Genomic DNA, 7,100 nt, shown 5'->3' with positions numbered 1-7,100 from the left:
GGCAAGATTATCTTTCATGTGGGAAGAAAAGACAAGAACATTCTCAGATAAACAAAAGCTGAAAAAATTTACCAGCACCAGACCAGATCTCCAAGAAGCTCTCAAGGGTGCTCTATATAAGGAAAATTAAATACAGACACACAGAAATAAGAGTTCAAAAACTAAGAAAGTGGCCCACTTAATCGTAGGGACAAGTCTGGAGTTGAATATTATATCCCAGAATTTAATTGGGAAAATTAAATCAGAACAGAAGATAAAGTACATGAGACTGATAGGTTCATGCACCCACCATTTGAACAGAATCCTAACCTGTTTCCTGGTTTTAAGAAAAGTTCCTTAGCATTTCTATGATTTAAGTTAAAACTGGTTTTCTTTCTTTCTTTTTTTTTCTTTTGAGAGGTTTTTGCTATAGGGCGCATACACTCGCCAGACAGACAGAGACAGAGAGACAGAAAGCGAGAAATCAACCCCCAGGGGGGATGCCGCAATCCCTTCTCCTTCATTCTCCTCTCAGGATCTTGGGCACGCACGCACCTGCGCCCGGCGTGAGTTTAAGCCACTGGGTCTGGGACTCAAACCATGGTCGACTATGTGGGAGTCCAGCGACATAGCCATTACGCTAACTGCTGGTCTCAAAAACTGGTTTTCTTAATAGTACCATGTAAACTCACCATGGTAAGTAGTTAGATTATTTAAGAAATTGCGTGATCAATACAATGTGGGTGGGCTTTCCACAATGGAAGACAATTGTGGACACCAGAGATAGTGTGAGAAGAGGGTGGGAAGGGACAGAGGGTCAGAAAGAGGGGTAAAAAAATTCTAGGAACTAGGCCCTGCCTGTGTATGGTCATAGCGTGGGCGTCCCTGTGGGGGTGTGTGGCAGGGGTTTCCAGACCCGGCACCAGCATCCGCTGCCCCTTCCATCAGGGGTTCGGCTTTGGGTCGCCCCTGGTGGGCGGCTCTCGAATCTTGAAGAAAAGCACGAGAACCCAGACCGCCCGGGAGCTGCAGAGGCCCACTGAACAGGCTGAAAGATGGCGGCGGCGTCTGTCTCTGCTGCTTCTGGTTCTCAGTTCTCGAACATTATAGCTGAACCATCAAGGTCTAACAGAAGCATCGTTCACCATTCTTCATCTTCATATGTTGTATATCCACCTGATAAGCCTTTCCTTAATAGTGATCTGCGACGCTCCCCAAATAAGCCTACACTTGCCTATCCAGAAAGCAACAGCAGAGCCATATTTTCTGCTCTGAAGAATCTTCAAGATAAGATTCGACGCTTAGAACTTGAAAGAATTCAGGCAGAAGAAAGTGTGAAAACTTTGTCTAGAGAAACAATTGAGTATAAGAAAGTACTGGATGAACAAATACAGGAAAGGGAGAATTCAAAGAATGAGAAATCAAAGCACAATCAAGAACTGACATCTCAGTTGTTAGCTGCAGAAAATAAATGTAACCTTTTAGAAAAGCAATTGGAATACATGCGAAATATGATAAAGCATGCAGAAATGGAGAGGACATCTGTCTTAGAGAAACAGGTTTCCCTAGAAAGAGAACGACAGCATGATCAGACACATGTTCAGAGCCAACTTGAAAAACTGGATCTTCTTGAACAGGAGTATAACAAACTTACAACAATGCAGGCCATTGCAGAAAAAAAAAAATGCAAGAGTTGGAAGCAAAACTCCATGAAGAAGAACAGGAAAGGAAACGCATGCAAGCTAAGGCAGCTGAGTTGCAGACTGGTCTAGAAGCAAATAGATTTATTTATCTTGGAAGATAAGGCGACTTCATGTGTTCCCAGTGCAAAAAGAATTAAAAAAAAGAAGTCAAAACCACCAGAAAAGAAAGGCTCTAGAAACTATTTTGGCGGACAGCCACATTATAGATTATGCTTGGGTGATATGCCGTTTGTAGCTGGAAAGTCCACCAGTCCTAGCCATGCCGTGGTAGCCAATGTTCAGCATGTCTTGCATCTAATGAAGCAGCGTAGTAAAAGCTTTGTGCAATGATCGAGTAGTCAACAGTGTTCCTCTGGCAAAGCAAGTACCTTCACAAGGTGGTAAAAGTAAGAAGTCAGTAACGCCTCCCTCCTCCAGCAGCATTAATGAAGAGCTTTCGGAAGTCTTACAGACTTTACAGGATGAATTTGGGCAAATGAGCTTTGATCACCAGCAGCTTGCAAAACTTATTCAAGAGTGTCCAACCGCTGAACTGAAAGACAACTTAGAGTGCGAACTGGAGGCACTGGTGGGAAGGATGGAGGCAAAAGCCAACCAAATAACTAAAGTTCGAAAATACCAAGCCCAGCTGGAGAAACAGAAGCTAGAGAAACAGAAGAAGGAATTAAAACCTACCAAAAAGACTCTTGATGAAGAAGGAAACAGTAGCAGCCGTTCTTCTGGAATCACAAGGACCACAAATCAGAAGAGTTTTGCCAAACTGAGACCTGGGGAAAAAAGCAGGAAAAATCTCCAGTTATTGAAGGACATGCAAATCATACAGAATTCATTACAAAGCAGTAATTTGAGTTGGGATTACTGACTACTACTACCAGGTCATAAATTTTATTCAGATAATCTTTACTTCATCAGTCAGATGTTGACAATTTACTTTCCAGGTCTCATGCTTAAGTTGAAATTAATTAATAGCAGGTTGTTAAGGGGCCCAAGCTTAATTACATAGGCTGCTTATGTCATGCAGCATGACTTAACATTAGGCCATTCAAATGGGAACCAGGAGAGTTCTAAAGCCTGAGAAGCCACACGTACTCTGTTACTTTGAGATGAATTTGTTGTACTGATTTATTGCACTTTGTAAACAAATTACCAATTTTTTACTTGTGGGTGTGATTTTTTAAAATAGTTCTTTATATACATACAAATAAAATTAGGTTAAAATTTTCAAGATTATGAGACTGTTCAATGAGCAGTGTTTGCTTGAAAAGTCTCACTTTAAAATCTTCCCCTGGCATGAAGAACCCATTTCCCTTTTCCAGTACAACCATTAAATATACAATGCTTCACCTATGATGAAGTTTTCTGTATTTAAATATTTATATATGTATTTAAGAGGATTTTTGTTTTGCTTATTGGCATTCCAAACATTGACCAGTGTTAAATGCACTTAACTTACATTGCTTTTTAATGTTTTCAAAGGCCCAACCAATCACTAAGTCAAATACCTGTAAAAATTGTTAAAGGATATTTTAGAGTATAAACAAATTATTAATGAAATAAATGAGATTGTGGAATAAATTTAGACTGGGACAGAGAAGGAAAACAATATGAAGCATATGATTTGTACTTTTTAAGTAATACTTTTTTGTAATCATGCTGTTCAGTCAAAGCATTATGGTTTTTAATTGTAGAGAACCCCTTTTCCAGTATACAGTGTAAGTGCAATACGAATTGTACATACACAATTGTCATACTATGTTAAGAGTGTCAGTCATAATTCTGAATAGATCAAGACATGTTAGTTTTTTATATATTTGCCCCTTAAGTCAATAAAGCAACTTTTTCAAGGAAATGCTGAAACTTTCCTTAATAGCCTGTTTAATAAAGGCTCTATTTTGTTATAAACTCTCAAAAACCACATTTCTAAATAGGATGTTAACACAGTGATTGAGACAATAACATAATTTTTAGTAATTTATTTGCCATTCTCATGGTAACATAGAAAGTAAACTCAAGCTTTTTTTTGGAGAGATTTTCACTGTAGGGCGCGTGCGCTCGCCAGACAGACAGAGAGAGACATAGAGACAGAAAGCGAGAAATCACCCCCCAGGGGGGATGGTCACGCCGCAATCCCTTCTCCTCCATTCTCCTCTCGGGATCTTGGGCACGCACGCACACGCGCCCGGCGTGAGTTTTAAGCCACCGGGTCCGGGACACGAACCGCTGTCGACTACGTGGGAGTCCAGCGACATAGCCATTACGCTAACTGCTGGCTCCCGAAATGGAAAATTTTTGATAATAATATGCAGGATTAAGTCACTGTGCAGTGTATTCTGGATGGGAAATCGCATTTTGTATGTAGCCCCAGCTAGGTGCCACTTTATAGAATGCCTAAAGTTAGACTTGTGTTCATGGAAAGGTATATACCAGCTGTGTTTGCTATGAAAATATTTAGATTAATTAAGATCTTTAGTAATTCAATAAAATGTGGGGGGAAAACAGTATAGAAACTAAACATCGATACCAGAGACAATGTGGGAGGAGGGTGGGAGATGGCAGGGGGTAAGAGATAGGGAATCAAGGATGGGGAGGAAAAGCAAAACATACAGGAAATAAGAGGTGGAAAATAGTTTGTCAACAATAACATGTATGTTGATGTGCTTGATTGGGACAACATACAGTGTGCTCTGGATGGAAAGTCTCATTTTGTATGCTGTGGTGATGTACAGTGAATGAACGTAAATAAATAAATTTAAATTAAAAAGAAAAAAACGGTAATCCAGTCAGGCCTTTGTGCTGGGCATGTGCCCTATTCGACATGACTGGATTTTCTAGACAACTAAAAACCATAATCCTCACATGAAGGTGGAAAGCAAAGGAGAAAGGCCATTTTGAAGGGAATTAGGAAAATTAATTTCGTTTCTTGATTCCTTCAGAGAAGCAAGACATTTATGGGCCACATAAAACTTTTCAAAGACTGAAGGATTTATCTGTTGTGCAAAGTGACATTGAGAAGACTACTTAAACTTTAACATTCTTTAAAGGTTTTTGCCATAGAGAGCATGTGCTTGCTGGAGAGAGACAGAGAGAGATGGTAAGAAGTAAAGTGAGAAATCCCCCTGGGGGGATGGCCATGTTGCAAACCCTTCTTCATTTTTCCTCCTGGGATTTTGGGTACACACACACACACACACACACACACACACACACAGTGTGAGTTTTAAGCTGCCAGGCCAGGACTTGAACTGTGGTCAGCCATGTGGGAATCCAGTGCCTTAACCACCTGCTGGCTCAAACTTTAACTTTTGTTAGTAGAAAATAAATTGAAGTGTTACTATATAACAAAATACAGAAAATAATTGTATGGCCATCTCATTCACAATTGAATTATACACTGGAGTGGAACACTTGTGCCTGCAGAGACTGGTGCTTGTGGTTAAAATTACAGATTTCCAGGAGGAAACAGCTCCACCATGGAATGTAGAAAGGATTCCATGATATCCAAGGTCATTTTGGTCATGTCTCAGAAATGTCCGCCAATCCTATCAGGTCTTGCAAGTCAATTCTTTGTCCCATGCTCACTAAATAGTATTTCAGACTTTTCCTTGATTGGCAAATTTCCTGATTCACCTTTCCTGTAACATGTATCACATGAGTTAAAAACTATTTTGCAAAAGAAATCTGTAAATTTAGAGATAAGTAGTCTGAACCATTAAATTTTGAAGTATTTGTACTTTGACATTCATTGCTTATGGATATATATGGATATCCCCATGACAGGTGGAATTACATTTATCCCAGTTATGTTCTTTTATTTATTTATTTATTTATTTTTGGAGAGGATTGTGCTATAGGGTGCGTGTGTTCACCAGAAAGACAGCAAGACAGAAAGCAAGAAATCACCCCCCTGGTGGATGGCCACACCGCAATCCCTTCTCCTCCATTCTTGTCTCAGGATATTGGGCATGTATGTACATGCACCCGGCGTGAGTTTAAGCCACTGGGTCCAGGACTGCGTTCTTACTGCTTATGAAGCCTCACTTTCCCCAGAAACTGTTCACTGTTGTTCCAGGTTAAATTCCAGGGAGCAGACTCTGAGGTGCAGGATGTCATTTAGGGAGTGATGTCAGAACCTGCATCTGTGAAAGAGGGAGGGAGCAATAGGTGTACTGCAGCCTGTGTCTTCAGCTAATCTCATGGACTGAGCTGTAGAACTATCGTGATCTCAGAGAATCCATGCAGGCAGGTCCATCTCTGCTGTCCTATACATTCTATGTCCAGCTTCACAACTGTAAAGCTCTCTAGTTAGGCCACTCTCCCCCACCCCCACCCCCACCCACTGACAGAGCTCAGTGCTAGCCAGGTAGGAAAAAAATCTGCATCTCCCTCTTGCTCTTTTCTGTCCCTTCCAAATTTTTTTTCCTCTTTTTTTTTGAGGGAAAAAGGTTTTTGCAATAGGGTGCATGCACTCACCAAAAAGACATTGAGACAAAGAGACAGAAAGTGAGAAATCACCCCCCCCCAGGGGGGATGGTCACATCGCAATCTTTTCTACATTCTTCTCTTGAATAGAGTACACCTCTTGAGACCACATTGCTAAAAACAACCCAAAAGAGATTTCTGCATACATAAATTCACAGTAAAAGGGAAACACACTTGATCCTAAGAAGTATTTGAAAGTGAATATGTCTTCTGATGGCTAGAAGTAGAAGAAGAGCCTCGAATCTGAAAAAAACAGGAAATATGTCTCCATCAAAGGAACAGAGTAAACTCCCTTCCATCTCTCTTAAAAATTGAGGACATTACCAAAATGTCAGAAAAAGAATTTAGAACATTCATGGTGAACAAATTCTATGAGCTGGAACAGAAAAGAGACAATGAGCAATAGAATCTCCCACAGGAGATTACTAAGTCCTTCCACGATATGAAAGAAGAAATGGACATTCTGAGAAAGAATCAGGTGGAATTATTAGAGATGACGTCTGAAATACAGGAAATCAAAAACTCTCTTGAAAGTATTCAAAGTTGATTAAAGGAACCACAAGGTGGCATGGTAGTTAAGGTGCTGGACACTCCCACATGGCCGACCATGGTTCAAGTCCTGGACCTGGTGGCTTGCTTTTGCACTTTCCTCTCTCTCTCTGTGTCTCTTTCTGGTCAAATTAAAATGAAGGAATGAATGGATAAATAAATAAATAAATATTTTAAAAAGAAGTCGATTAGACTATGCTGAAGATCGAATCTCTAATGTAGAAGATAAAACCTCTGACCTAGGGAAAAAAAACACCAAAAAGATAAAGAAAATAACAACAACAACAACAACAAAAAACCCATGAGGATAATATATGAGAACTTCTAGATTCCATTAGACACCCAAACATCTGAATAACTGGTATCCCAGAAGGTGAAGAAACTAATACA

The 7,100-nt window shown here is 40.1% G+C and overlaps 1 pseudogene; it reads left to right on the top strand.

Annotated features, from left to right (window-relative positions):
* Positions 1 to 838: 838 nt before the first annotated feature.
* Positions 839 to 2,964, top strand: LOC102497768 (centrosomal protein of 57 kDa pseudogene; annotated as a pseudogene).
* Positions 2,965 to 7,100: the final 4,136 nt, after the last annotated feature.

Source organism: Tupaia chinensis, unplaced genomic scaffold (assembly GCF_000334495.1).
Source record: "Tupaia chinensis unplaced genomic scaffold, TupChi_1.0 Scaffold138725_1, whole genome shotgun sequence".
NCBI lineage: Eukaryota > Metazoa > Chordata > Mammalia > Scandentia > Tupaiidae > Tupaia > Tupaia belangeri.
This window is presented reverse-complemented; position numbering and strand designations above follow the sequence as displayed.